The sequence below is a fragment of the Mandrillus leucophaeus genome, unplaced genomic scaffold (assembly GCF_000951045.1).
Source record: "Mandrillus leucophaeus isolate KB7577 unplaced genomic scaffold, Mleu.le_1.0 Scaffold284, whole genome shotgun sequence".
NCBI classification, from domain to species: domain Eukaryota; kingdom Metazoa; phylum Chordata; class Mammalia; order Primates; family Cercopithecidae; genus Mandrillus; species Mandrillus leucophaeus.
In genome coordinates this window covers 3,127,600-3,142,574 of record NW_012102965.1, presented here as the reverse complement: position 1 = coordinate 3,142,574, position 14,975 = coordinate 3,127,600, and positions in this window count along the sequence as shown.

Sequence of the window (14,975 nt, the reverse complement as noted above, 5' to 3'; positions counted from 1 at the left end):
CTACAGGCACCCGCCACCTCGCCCGGCTAGTTTTTGTGTATTTTTTAGTAGAGACGGGGGTTTCACCGTGTTAGCCAGGATGGTCTTGATCTCCTGACCTGGTGATCCGCCCGTCTCGGCCTCCCAAAGTGCTGGGATTACAGGCTTGAGCCACCGAGCCCGACCTGTGCTCCTTTCATTTGTGAATTTCATTCTCCCCACTGACCATTATTTCCTCTTGTCCATTTCCCTTCCACACATTCCCAGAACTTCTATTTTTTCCTCCTTTTTTCGGGGCCCCACCTTCTTCATACGAAGTCTCCTCTAATAACACTCCCATCTGCAATCCACAGAGATGGGGTTAGCGTATGTGAGCTAGGATTCAAGTGATGGGGGATTCCTCAAGGTCCTAAGAGATGGGGTTTCTAGCCAGTACCTAGCACAGTGCTTGGCATGAAATAGATGCTTCATAAGTATTTGCTGGGTGTAGAAAGTATGAATGAATAAATAAATTATTTTTCTGAATCTCCCCCCAGTTTTCCTCTCCAACCCCTTCCACAATGTTGAAAGCAGCATACAACTCAGGGAGGGGTCATCCTGGTTTGGGTTTCCCCAGAAGCAAACCATGAGACAAGCAACGGAGTGCAAGTTGTTTATTTGGGAAGTGACCCCAGGAAATGCTGGTAGAACAGTGGAGAAGTAAGGTAGGGAAGGAACAGATACCAGTAAAAATTGTGTTACCAAGCAAGTCATCACTAGAGGCAACCAGAGCTTAATTCTGCTGGAGAACTCCAGGAACCAGTGTAGTTACCCCCACAAAAGAGGAAAGAGGAGAAGCCTTCGGCTCAGCTAGGTACTGAACACACCAGGTCCTGCAGAGCGGAGAGTTAAATCCAAGGTCATGGCAAAACATCTGAAGTTCATTGCCAGGACTGTGATGGTATGGGAAAGGAACATGGAAGGTGCATACAGGACCCTAAGCAGAATCCTCACTATGGATAGGCTGATTGAGGGCACCGAGCCTCGGCAGTACTATGAGAAGCCATGCTGCCGGCAACAGGGGAAAGCTAGGAAAGGTGCTGGTGGATCTACGCATGGAAATGGCCCACAAGATCATCTTTTGATGCGCAAGAATTGGGCAGACCCATGCAGGGTTGCTGAGACCTGTGGATGCAACACCCAGTATGAAACCCTCATCCAGTTTTGTCTCTCTCTTCTTTCTACAATCCCATTTCCTATTACCGTTCTCCACAAGAAACTCAATCACAAGTTTGCGAGAAGGCCTCCACATATAGAAACAATCCCATTGGTCAGCAGTGGACTCTCTTTTATTAAATGGAAGAAGAAACGGAGTCTGAAAGTAGTCTAGGAGTAGAATGGTGTTTGCCAGGGGCTGAGAAGGAGGCAATGAGGAGTTATTGTTTCATGGTACAGAGTTTCAGTTTGGGAAGATGAAAATGTTCAGGAGATGGATGATGGATGGTGGTGGTGGTTACACAAAAAGGTGAACGTACTTAATGCCACTGAACTGTACATTTAAATGGTTAAGATGGTAGACTTTACATTTTACTACAAAAAATTGTTCGAACGTCTAAACAAACAAACAAAAAGGAAGGAGCCAGGGTACTTATCTACCAAATCCCATTTGGCAATGATTGAGGTCCACCGTCAGGGAGAGCTAGCCCCACGGTGCTTCCAGCCTGCAGCAGGCGAAGGCATAGTGATCACTGGCATCCGGAGAACACCCCTAGCCAAAGAGACCCAGGTGCTGGCAATTAGTATTGAGGCTGGCAACCATGGAAGCAGTTAAGGTCAAGGAATATGGGAGGCCCACCTGCAGCCCCTGCTACAGGGATAAAGGTGAGGAGTGAAGTATTGGTGTAAACGTAATTTCAGTTTTTGCCATTAAAGTAATTGCCAAAACTGCAATTACTTTTGCACCAACCTAATAGAACTGCTTGAAACCGTTCCCTTTTCCTCTTCCCCAGCTCCTAAGTACAGCCCATTCCAAACAGATAAAAGTATTGTCTTGCATTTGTGAAACACCTGCACTTTAAAAACCTTTCTCTCACCTTTATAACCCTGACGTGATACTCCTGCAATGAGCACCAATGGCCATCCCTGAATGTTCAGGGCTCCCCAGAGTTATGAAATGTCCTTCCTGAGAGACAGGGAGGGCAGAAATGGTCTTGCTATTGTGTCTGTTTGGCAAATGAAGAAAATGGGGTACAGAGACAAGTAATGCCCTTTTATTAGAAACAGAATAGGGCCGGGCATAGTGGATCATGCCTGTAATCTCAACAGTTTGAGAAGCTGAGGTGGGAGGATCACTTGAGGCCAGGAGTTCAAGACCAGCCTTGGCAACATAGCGAGACCCTGTCTTTACAAAAAATTTAAAAACCTTAGCCAGAGGTACTGGTGCATACCTGTAGTCCCAGCTGCTCGGGAGGCTGAGGTGGGAGGATCACTTGAGCCCAGGAGTTCAAGGCTAGAGAGAGCTAGAATCATGCCACTGTACTCCAGCCTGGATGACAGAGCGAAACCCTGTCTCTAAAAATAAAATAAATACATAGAAACGGAATGAATTAGAAGATAAGCGCTTCCACAGAGGCCAGAACTCTTTTCACGACTCCAGGAGGTGTTATGTCCTGGATAGATGTTGTGGTCTTGTCATAGGTCTCTAAAATTTAGCTCCTTCCTGTTGGTAGAACCCCCTAAACTGAGACACTCCCGTCCCTAGGCGGCCCCTTGTGTGGTTCTGTGAGCACAGAGTTAGGACAAAACACAGCTGATCTCGCCAAGAGTCCTCTGACACTCCATCCCATTCTGAATTGGGAAGGAAAATCCCTGAGCTTTTGATTCAGCCTTGCCACTCACTTCCTGTAAGGCTATGCCCAAGGCATTTGACCTCCTGACCCTCATTTGCCTTATCTATGAAATGGTCAAACCCATAAGATAAGGTAGAGACTCTTTTGTCAGACTGTAAAGTGCTATAAAAAATGTAAGATATTATCATTACTGGGGTTAAAAATGTCTCCTTTCTCTGAACTCCTAATGTGCTTGTGTAAAAACCACACAATAGCAATAACATTTCCTCCCACCACTGTATTTCAAATGACTTGCCCTTCCTGCAGGTGCCGTGTTTTTTCTCGTCTCCATGTCTAGGCAGGAGCTTTTCTCTTCGTCTCTGCTTGGGTTTTCTCCAAGTTCATCTTTCAGGACTCTACTCAAGTGACACTTCCTGGAATTCTTTCCTGGTTACCTCCCTCTGCAGTCTAAGCAGAATGTCCCACCTCTGTGTACCCATGATTTCCTGGGCTCCCCTCTATTCTTGTTGCTTTCCTTGTTTCCCCCATCAAAACCATAAACCCCCGCTAAGCAGGGGACCCTGCTTTTCTTTTCTTTCTTTCTTTATTTTCTTTCTTTATTATTTTATTATTATTTTTGAGATAGGGTCTCCCTTTGTTGCCCAGCCTGGAGTGCAGTGGCGGAATCTCTGCTCACCACAACCTCTGCCTCCGGGTTCAAGCAAGTCTCCTGCCTCGGTCTCCAGAATAGCTGGGATTACAGGCACTCACCACCATACCCAGCTAATTTTTGTATTTTTGGTAGAGATGGGTTTTCATCCTGTTGCCCAGGTTGGTCTTGAACTCCTGGGCTCAAGTGATCCTTCTGCCTCAGCCTCCCACAGGGCTGAGATTATAGGCGTAAGCCACTGCGCCCAGCAGCAAGGGGACTGTTAGGCCTCTGAGCCCAAGCTAAGCCATCATATCCCCTGTGACCTGCACGTATATATCCAGATGACCTGAAGCAACTGAACATCCACAAAAGAAATCAAAATAGCCTTAACTGATGACATTCCACTATTGTGATTTGTTTCTGCCCCACTCTAACTGATGTACTTTGTAATCTCCCCCTCCCTTAAGAAGATTCTTTGTAATTCTTCCCACCCTTGAGAATGTACTTTGTGAGATCCACCCCCTGCCGGCAAAACATTGTTCCTAACTCCACCGCTTATCCCAAAACCTGTAAGAACAAACGATAATCCACCATCCTTTGCTGACTCTCTTTTCAGACTCAGCCTGCCTGCACCCAGGTGAAATAAACAGCCATGTTGCTCACATAAAGCCCGTTTGGTGGTCTCTTCACACGGACACATGAGACAGGGGCTTTGCTTTTTTTTTTTTTGAGATGGAGTTTTGCTCTTGTTGCCCAGGCTGGAGTGTAGTGGTACGATCTTGGCTCACTGCAACCTCTGCCTCCTGGGTTCAAACAATTCACCTGCCTCAGCCTCCCGAGTAGCTGGGATTACAGGCACCTGCCACCATGTCCAGCTAATTTTTTGTATTTTTAGTAGAGATGGGGTTTCACCATGTTGGCCAGGCTTGTCTCAAACTCTTGACCTCAGGGAATCCACTCACCTCGGCCTCCCAAAGTGCTGGGATTACAGGCATGAGCCACTGTGCCCAGTGGGATCTTGCTTTTATGTCCCCATACACAACTCTGTGTTAACATATAGACAGTGCTTGATAAGTGCTTGTTGAGTGGATGAATGAATAAAGAACAGATAAGAGTTGTATGTTTCCTCAACCCAGGTATAAGCTACTTGAGGACAATGAAAGGACACTAGACTTGAAATTAGGGGACCTGGATTATTCTTCTCTGCTTCATGTTAGTATTGGAGAAGAGCCTTTTAGCAGCAGCATCAGAAGATGCCCCATGTTAGACCCAGTTAATCTGGGTCTAACATGATTTAAGGCATTTATTTTCACCATTCCTACAGCACTTGTCCCAGAGTTTGAGTCAAATTCCAGACTATAGAGTTCTACAATTTCAACTTGAGAAAATGTCATTTGCTCCTGAAAAATTGCTGACTTATTGTTGGCCTCCCTTTGCCTGTTACATTCTCTGCCAGTGAGAAACTATATTTCCCTGCTGGATGAGTGCTTCTTTCGCAGCCACTTAGTAATCACTGGAAAACCTATTGTTTTTACTATTGTGGCTTGATTAGACATTAGCGTTTATTCAGCCTAAAATGTTCCAGGTACTGCACATGAATTACAGCATTTTGGAATTAGAAGGAGCCTTAGAAATTGTGGGTTTAGAGCTTGACACGTGAGTTTGAATGCTGGCTTCTCGGACAAACCTTAGTTTTTTCATCTGTCAAATGAGGATAGTAATATTTCACAGTTTTTCTGAGTATTAAATAGTATAAACACCCTCTAATTAGGAACATCTTCAGTATACAGTGCCTTGGATATAAGAAAACTGAAGAATTGTTTTTCTTCCTCTCTTCATTTTACCAATCAGCAGCTTAAGGCCCAGAGAAGTAAAAAGATCTAAACAATATCAAATTGCTAGTCTGGAAAACACCCAGCGTTTGAACCTGGTATCTTAATGTCAAGCCCCAAACTATTTCTTTTTCCCATGTGGTAAATTTATAAAATCTCTTAACTACCTACCTAAGAAGTAATTTTTCCTAGGCTACAAGTAGATATCTCAGTTGGCAGGCCAAGTAAAGAACAGTAAATTAATTTTAAAAATCTTTTTATTTTTATTTTTATTTTTTGGACAGAGCCTTGCTCTGCTATTCAGGCTGGAGTACAGCAGCAGCTTCTTAGCTCACTGCAGCCTCCAACTCCTGGCTTCAAGCAATTCTCCTGCTTTGGCCTCCCACAGTACTGAGGTTACAGGCATGAGCCACCAGGCCTGGCCAAGAACAGCAAATATCTGAAAAAGAAACACACAGCTCTCTGTAAGAGACTGGTGTCTGACACTTAGGGATCTCCTGCACAAGCAAAGTCACCTTCCCTCAAATGCTTTGTCACCAAGGCTAGCCTACGCCATGATGAAAGTTTAAATTCAGGTCAATGGGTAATATTGTGCAAAATGCCTTTCTTTCCCCAGGGTAAACTCCCCTTTGCACCCCTGCCCTCAACATACCCTCTAAATGTTTCAGGGCCTTTCGTCAAGGGATTGGTGACTCTACTGATGGCAGCAGCCTCCTTGTCAGATTTCCTACCCTCAGTCTCAGTATTAGTTTGTTTTCACGCTGCTGATAAAGACATACCTGAGACTGGGAAATTTATGAAAGAAAGACGTTTAATTGGACTTACAGTTCCATGTGGCTGGAGAAGCCTCACAATCATAGTGGAAGGGAAGGAGGAGCAAGTCACGTCTTACATGGATGGCAGCAGGCAAAGAGGGTAAGAGCTTGTGCAGGGGAACTCCTATTTTTAAAACCACCAGATCTCATGAGACTTATTAATTATCACAAGAACAACACAGGAAAGTCTTGCCCTCATGATTCAATTACCTCCCACCAGATCCCTCCCACAACACATGGAAATTCAAGATGAGATTTGGGTGGGGACACAGCTAAACCATATCACCACCTTTCCAACTCATTCTCCTAGTTGACATCAGAATTCTCTTTCTAGAACACAGATCTGGTCCTGTCACTCCTTTGCTCAAAAACTATCTCAATGGTTCCTGATTTCTATAAGATGAGGTACAGACTTTTTAACACAGGGAAACCATGAGTACATTTTAAAATGCATGTACATATGCATTTTACTGGCAGGATCATATATCTATTAGTTTCCAAGGCCTGCCATAACAAAGTACCACCAACTAGTTGGCTTAAACTAAATTTATATTCTCACAGTTCTGGAGGCTAGAAGTCCAACATCAAAGTGTCAGCAGGATTGGTTTCTTTTGAAGAGATTTCATCTTGGCTTACAGATGGCCATCTTCTCCCTGTGTCCTCACATGGTCCTTGCTCTGTGCACACACTCCACTGGTGTCTCTGTGTGTGTACAAATTTCCTTTTATAAAGTCAGTTTGGATTAGAGCTGACCCTAATGCTCTCATTTAACTTAATCACCTTTTTAAAGACCCTATCTCCAAATACAGTCACATTCTGCAGTACCAGGGATTAGGGCTTCAACATATGAATTTTGGGGGGGATGCAATATGTGTGCATTAAATACATTTTAAAACTATGAGCCTAGAGTTTATAAAAGAGTTATTAAAAATTAAATTAGTTGGTTAATTGTTATATTTCAGATTTAAACTCTCTTAGAAGGAAAGTCTAATAATTTGATGTTACTAAATGCTTAACTGGCTTGAGGTGGACACTGAGAACTGCTATAGTGGAACTCTCAGAATTAATGATGCTGCTGGGTCTCAAACATCACTTCAGGGGCCTTCTCAACCAGACTGTGGCCTCACTGGAAGCAGAGATTCCATCTCATTAAATGTTACGGCCGGGCATGGTGGCTCATGTCTGTAAACCCAGCACTTTGGGAGGCTAAGGTGGGCGGATCACTTGAGGTCAAGAGTTAGAGACCAGCCCGGCTAACATAGTGAAACTCCATCTCTACTAAAAATACAAAAATTAATTGCCATGCCCTATAATCCCAGCTACTCAGGAGGCTGAGGGAGGAGAATCACTTGAACCTGGGAGGTGGAGGTTACAGTGAGCCAAGATCGCACCACTGCACTCCAGTCTCGGTGACAGAGCGAGACTCCACCTCAAAAACAAACAAACAAACAAACAAAACCAATAACAACAACAACAACAAAATACCTGTAGCCTAATACCTGAAAGGTATTCACCTGATATAGTGAAATCCATCACCCCAAAACCCTGCCCCTTCCATACCTGTTTTTTGGTTTCACTGAGCCTAATTCTCATCCCCAAGCCGCCTATCTCTCATTCTCTTGTGTCTTAGCTTCCTGTCATCCTTGAATGCCCTTTTCCCTTGAATGCCAACTTATTCATCATGTTCTGACTTATATGTTACAGTGTTTACTCCCTTGTCTCTCACAGTATCATACACATCTTGCTATTTAGCAAATAGCATGATGTATTTTATTTTTTAATTTTTAGAAAATTTTTGAGACAGGGTCTCACACTGTCACCCAGGCTGGAGTGCAGTGGCACAATCACAGGCCACTACAGCCTTGACCTCCTAGGCTCAAGCCATCCTCCCAACTTGTCCTTACAAGTAGCCGGGACCATAGCTATGGGTCACCACATCTGGCTAATTTTTAAAACTTTTTTGTAGAGATGGGGTCTTACTATGTTGCCCAGGCTGGTCTTGAACTCCTGTAATCAAATGATCCTCTCGCCTTTGCCTCCCGAAGTACTGGGATTATAGATGGGAGCCACCACATTCAAAGCATGATATATTTTAATCTTTTTAAATTAATTTTTAAAATAGAGACAGGGCTTCACCATGTTGCCCAGACTGGTCTCGGACTCCTGAACTCGAGTGATCGACCCGTCTTGGCCTCCTAAAGTGCTAGGATTACAGGCAAGCACCACCACACCTGGCCACAGCATGATGTATTTTAAAGGTCAGTTTTCCTGTCTCTCTCACTAGACTTTAAACTTCTTGAGGGCAAGAAAAAATATTCTATTACACAATAAGGACTTAGTATTAACTAAAGGAGTCTGTCTGCAATTCTGCATGGTGGCTTGGGTGGTGGTCATACACATGGATGGGTACAGGGAATGGATTTGCCTTAGTCCCATGTTTTCTCACACCCAAGAACATCTACTTGCTCTGCCTGACTCCAGGCCAAAAAGAGGACAGAGATCATTTCAACATGAGGCCCCAGGATGCTCAGATCTACCCTCAAAGAGTACCCAATCAAAAAAGAACTCTGGAAGGTGATTACTCTGTATCCCCCATCCACTCTTCTTCCTCTCAGCACTCTGCCATCTGACCCTAGCACTGCCAGCTTCTCAGTCCAGGCAGGCTGCAAGAATGGCCTGTCTTTGGAAAATGTATATGACATTAGATCACTGGAGGGAGGAGGGGGTATATTTTGTTGTGAATGTGACTGGAAAACAAAATTGAGAATAATTGTTTCTGGGATGTGATATTACGAGTGACTTATTTTATTCTGCAGAATAAGTTGTACTGTCTAAATTTTCTGCGAAGAGAATGTTTGACTTGTATGATTGAAAATAAAGGCCAGGGCATGGGGACTCATGCCTGTAATCCCAGCACTTTGGGAGGCCGAGGCGGGGGGGATCACTTGAGGTTAGGTTCAAGGTCAGCCTGATCAACATGTTGAAACCCCGTCTCTACCAAAAAATGCAAACATTACCTGGGCGTGCGGGCGTGCTGGCGTGCACCTGTAGTCCCAGCTACTTGTGGGGCTGAGGCACAAGAAGTGCTTGAATACTGGAGGCAGAGATTGCAGTGAGCCAAGTTTGCACCACTGCACTCCAGCCTGGGCAACAGAGTAAGATGCTGTTCTCCCGCCCAAAAAAAAAAAAAGAAAAGAAAAAAGAAAAGAAAGCCAGGCATGGTGGATCATGCCTGTAATCTCAGCATTTTGGGAAGTTGAGGCAGGTAGATCACCTGAGCACAGGAATTCAAGACCAGCCTGTGCAACATGGCAACATCCTCTCTCTACAAAATATACAAACATTAGCTGGGTGCGATGGTGTGTGCCTGTAGTCCTAGCTACTTGGGAGGCTGAGGTGTGAGGATCACCCAGGGAGCCATAATTGCCCCACTGCACTCCAGTCTGGGTGACAGAGACCCTGTCTCACAGAAAAAAAAGAAAGAAAGAAAAGAAATGTGGGGCCTTGATACTATGAGATTACTGAAACAACCAGGAAAAACCTGAGCAGCTGGCTGGGGAAGACTCCGAAGGGGAGTCAGTTGGTGCCATCCATCCCCTGGCTGTGGTTTAGCACTTCCTATTAGTGACTGTCCTCTTTACTTTAAATATTCATGAAAATGATTCTGGGAACTGTGGCTGGCTGGATTTTCTTTCTTTCTCTCTCTCTCTTTCTTTCTTTCTTTCTTTCTTCTTTCTTTCTTTCTTTCTTCTTTCTTTCTTTTCTTCCTTTCTTTTTCTTTTCTTCCTCTCTCTCCACTCTTCCTTTCTCTCTTTTTCCTTCTCTCTTTCTCTCTTTCTCTCTTTCTTTCTTTCTTTCTTTCTTTCTTGTTTCTTGTCTTGCTCTGTTGCCCAGGCTGGAGTGCAGTGACACGATCTCGGCTCAAGGCAAGCTCTGCCTCCCAGGTTCATGCTATTCTCCAGCCTCAGCCTCCCAAGTAGCTGGGACTACAGGCACCCACCACCACACACGGCTAATTTTTTGGTATTTTTTGTAGAGACGGGGTTTCACCATGTTAGCCAGGATGGTCTCGATCTCCTGACCTCGTGATCTGCCTGCCTGGGCCTCCCAAAGTGCTGGGATTACAGGTGTGAGCCACCACGCCCCTCCCTCCCTCCCTCCCTCCCTTCCTTCCATCCTTCCTTTTAGATGAGGTCTCGTTCTGTGACCCAGGCTGGAGTGCAGTGGTGCAATCATGGCTCACCGCAGCCTTGACCACCCAGGTTAAAACAATCCACCCACCTCAGCTTCCCAAGTAGCTGGGCCACAGGTGTGTATCACCACGTCTGGCTAATTTTAAAAATTATCTTTAGAGGTCTTGCTGTGTTACACAGACTGGTCTTGAACTCCTGGGCTCAAGAAATCCCTCTACCTCGGCCTCCCAAAGTGCTGGGATTACAGGCATGAGCCACCACATCTGGCCCTGGCTGGGTTTCAACAGTGGCAATTCACCGAATCTTCCAGTTGGCTGATTCTCTTATTGTCAACCAAGTTTCCAGACCCTGGGGACTCAGTGAAATACAGCTCTCTGTCTTTGTCCACCCAAGACTTTCTGTTCATGCTTCCTCAGAGAAGAGGTGGGCAGACGTTTTTGGAAGTGGCAATTAGAGTCAATCACCTCATATCTGAATTTGTGTTATGAGGGAGGTTCATTATCTCAGGGCTTGTGGTAACCACAAAGGTGCATCACTCAGATCTTCCTTTAAGAAAGAAGTTGCTGCTCAGCTGCAAGCAGTGCAGTTAGCCAATAGCCTCCATTTGTTAGCATCTGCAGGATCTGTCTCAGCTATTGAGCTGAGGTCATGCTCTTCTTGGCCATCCCCCAGCCAATAACTAAGCATGGTAGGGATACTAGGGCCTGGCTGTTTTTGCCTAATGTGGGGCTTTTCTAATGAGTTATCTTTGTTCCAGAACTTTCCAGAGGGTCAACCAAGGCATTCTCAGATCCACATCATGGTCTGAGGCTTTTCCTACACAATCCTGCTTTTTCCCCACTCTTATCTTTTATAGGCATAATTATCCCCAACAAACCTCTTGCAATCCTAACTCCAGCTCAGTGAATCCTACTGACAGAATTTTGCACCTGTGTGTCTGTGTGTGTGTGTGTGTGTGTGTGTGTGTTTGGTAAGAAATTCATGAATATGATTAACACCTAAGCCTTCCATGCAGCACTGAAGGACCTACTAATTTAGCTAACATGTACAAAAACCTACTCTTACAGGAACTTTGTTCCTATTCTCAAAAAAGCCAAGTCTAATGAGGGAGACAGAGAAGAAAATAGATCAGCCAAATATATTGTGGTATCTTAGTGTATACATGCATGCTTCTAATTCTTTAAGTAAATGGAAACCTCTATGGGTTCTCAATGTTCTCATCCTACTGTTTTCTTTAGCGGGTTGAACATTCCTCCTGAAATCTTGTTTATTATTTTGCTTTGCAAAGTATTTTGCTACTCACATAACAAAGTTACACTCAAATGCACATCCAGTTGGGAAATTCTAACAAATTCTAAATCGGAGATTTGAAATAATAAGTCCCTGAATAACAGAGTTGATTATATTGTCCTCAGTATTTCAGTTTCTGGTGCTTTTGTTATTTTTGGCCCTGAAATGACTGATGATCAGCAGGTCTGATAATGACAGTGATGACTGAAGTCCAGAAATAATAAGGCATAAGCCATAGTTACATTAAAGCCAATAATAATAATAAGCCTCATACCTTAAATCCTTAGTTCACTAATTGTACCTGTAACCTAAGAAACCACAGCAAGCAACTGTTGAGAGGAAATCCAAGAACACAACAGAGGAGCCAATATTCTGTAGCATCACAGTTGGACTTTCTCTGTTGTAAGAAACTCTAAAAGGATTTGTTGCCACCTTTCGAGAGTTCACAGCAAGGTAGAAGTTGAGGCACATGTTAATTTTTTGAATCACTTATAAAAGGCCATGAATGGTATCTTTGACATAGAAGTACCCAAATCTACCAGGCTTTCAGCATCTTTTCTTTTAATATATATTTTGTAATGGACCATCAATGACAATGAAAAAGGAAGGAAACATTTATTGAGCACCTACCATGTGCCAGGTACTATGTTCTGTACTTTATATTTATCATTTAATCTTTTGTAATTATTATCTGCATTTTGGGGAAAAAAAGAAATAAAATTGATAGGTAATGTGCCCCAATTCTTTTTAACAGTGCACAGGATAGAAAATAAAATCCAAGTGGTTCTGACTTGCAACATTTTGTATTACCCACACACACAGATACTTTTAGAAAATTTGACATGTAATACTTTGAAAAAACTACACCAAAAAATCAAGTCTTACTTCTTAGTTGCTATGAGGCATTAACTTCTGAATTATTTGTTTTGTGGAAATCCTACCTTTCAGATTTGGGATGTCTTTTCCTAACACACAGGGAGTGTTGTGATTTGGCAAGCAGCAACTGCTTCCACCACAGTGAGTCCTAGATTCCATATCACAATTGATCACTGAGGGGCAGACTATTTTCTCATAGAAACAGCTCTGTCATTGGTGGTTGCATTCCTAAGCTACATTCTCAGCACCAAATAAATCAAAGGAAGAAGCAGTGATAAAAACAAACATATACCTTTATAATAACTTTGAATAATCAAACTGTGCCTCATAGCCTATAAAATAAACACAATTTTTCAAGGACTGATTCCCCGAGTACTCTTACAAACACTACATATAGCATATACAACATATGAGTCTAGAGTCTCATAAAATGAACCCAAAATTAACATTTTAGCCATTATATATTTGTATACATATATGTGTATATATATAAATTAAACATTTAAATAAGAATTTTGCTGGCATTTTAGAATTTTAGAAGAATTTTAAAAGATGACTTAGCTGGGTGCGGTGGCTCATGCCTATAGTCCCAGCACTTTGGGAGGCCATGATCTGTGGCTAAATCACGAGGTCAGGAGTTTGAGACCAGCCTGGCCAACATAGTGAAACCCCATCTTTACTAAAAATACAAAAATTAGCTGGGCATGGTGGTGAGTGTCTGTAATCCCAGCTGCTCAGGAGGCTGACGCAGGAGAATCGTTTGAGCCCGGGAGGCGGAGGTTGCAGCGAGCCAAGATTGTGCCATTGCATTCCAGCTTGGGTGATAGAGCAAGACTCTGTCTCAAAAAAATAAATAAATAAAAATAAATAAATAAAAGATGACTTAAATTAACCATAATGCTCTAAACTGGCTACTAAGTTATCAAGTAGGTTAATCAGTGAAGTGCTATAAATGTAATGTGTCCAAATATCCTCAAGCTTTTGGAAATAATTTGACAGGAGGATTGCAGTGGAGGGGAGATAAAAATGTGTACAAGTTGAATGTCAGTGATTATCATTGCAACAAATACTGATTGAGTGTCATACATGGTGTTACTCTATCTGCATTATTTCATTTAATTCTCACAAAAACCTTATGAATAAGGCATTGTTTTTACAATTATTTTAAGATGAAGAAACTGATAAGAGTTAAATAACTTGTCTAAGGATGCACACAGGTAGGAAATGAAAAGGCAAGGATAAAGGCCACGCTATTGACTGTAGAGTCTTTTCTTTCTTCCCCAAATAATAATGACTCACTTTCTTTCTTTTATTTTAGAGATGAAGTCTCCCTATGTTGCCCAGGCTGGTCTTGAACTCCTGAGCTCAAGTGATCCTCCCACCTCGACCTCCCAAAGTGCTGAGATTACAGCCATTAGCCACAATGCCCAACATGACTCACTTTCTTGCGCACTTCTCTGTGGTAGGTAGTACTGTGACTTCATTACATATGTTTAGTCATCTAATCCTTACAACAGTCTTGTGAGGAAAGTACTATTATTATCCTCATTTTACAGTTGAAGAAAGGAAGCATAGGTAAGTTCACGTGTAATTAGCAGAGCAATCATTCCTAAAGAGTACTAATTGCTGATCAAAGGCAACCAGAGAGAAGGTCTCCAATGCCATGCCACAGTGGTCTGTCTCTGCTATAAGAATTTTGTTCAAAATTTACTTGGCTAAAGACTATGATTTACTGCCCAAATATGAGAAAGCATGAATTTTGTTGCAATAACTAATATGTTGAATGGCAGAATCAGGATCCAAAAATATCCCAGTGGTCAAGATGTAACTATGAGAGAACTGTCTGAGATTTGAGCAAAGATAAAATTACTACAGACAGAAACTTACCTAAAACATATCTAAAAGAGTATAGCCATCTGTAGGATGGTTGGTCAATGACTGAAGCAAAGATACACACAAGTCACAGGGGCAAAGGGGAAAATAATCCTAAGTGCACGAATGCATGGTTCTTGTGACATGTTTATCTTTGTACTAGAGATGGACGTAGCACACTTCCATAGTAGAAGATCAACACTACTGTTGGTGGAACATTCCAATCTTTAGGAGAAATTTAAGGACACACAAGTCTATCCTTAGAAGAGAAGCATTCGGATATTTTTGGGCTATGGTCTTGGGTGCTAGATGGAGTGAGAGGATTAACTGAGAGGCAGTGAGCAAAGAGTTTAAAAGCTATTGTGATTCTCAAGCAACATTATCTTGTATGTAAGAAATTGCAAAGAATCTACAAAAATGTATCAAAACTAGTAAGTCTGTTTAATGAGCATCAAAAGAATAAGATACTTAGGAATAAATTAGACAAGAGAAAGGCAAACTTGTACAAAACACTGCCAAGATAAATTTAAAAGGACTTACATAAAATGGGAGAGATATGATATCCATGAGTTGGAAGATTCAATATTGTTAAGATGACAATTTCCCAATATTGATGTGTAAATTCAGTGTAGGCTGAATGTGGTGGCTCAAGCCTGTAA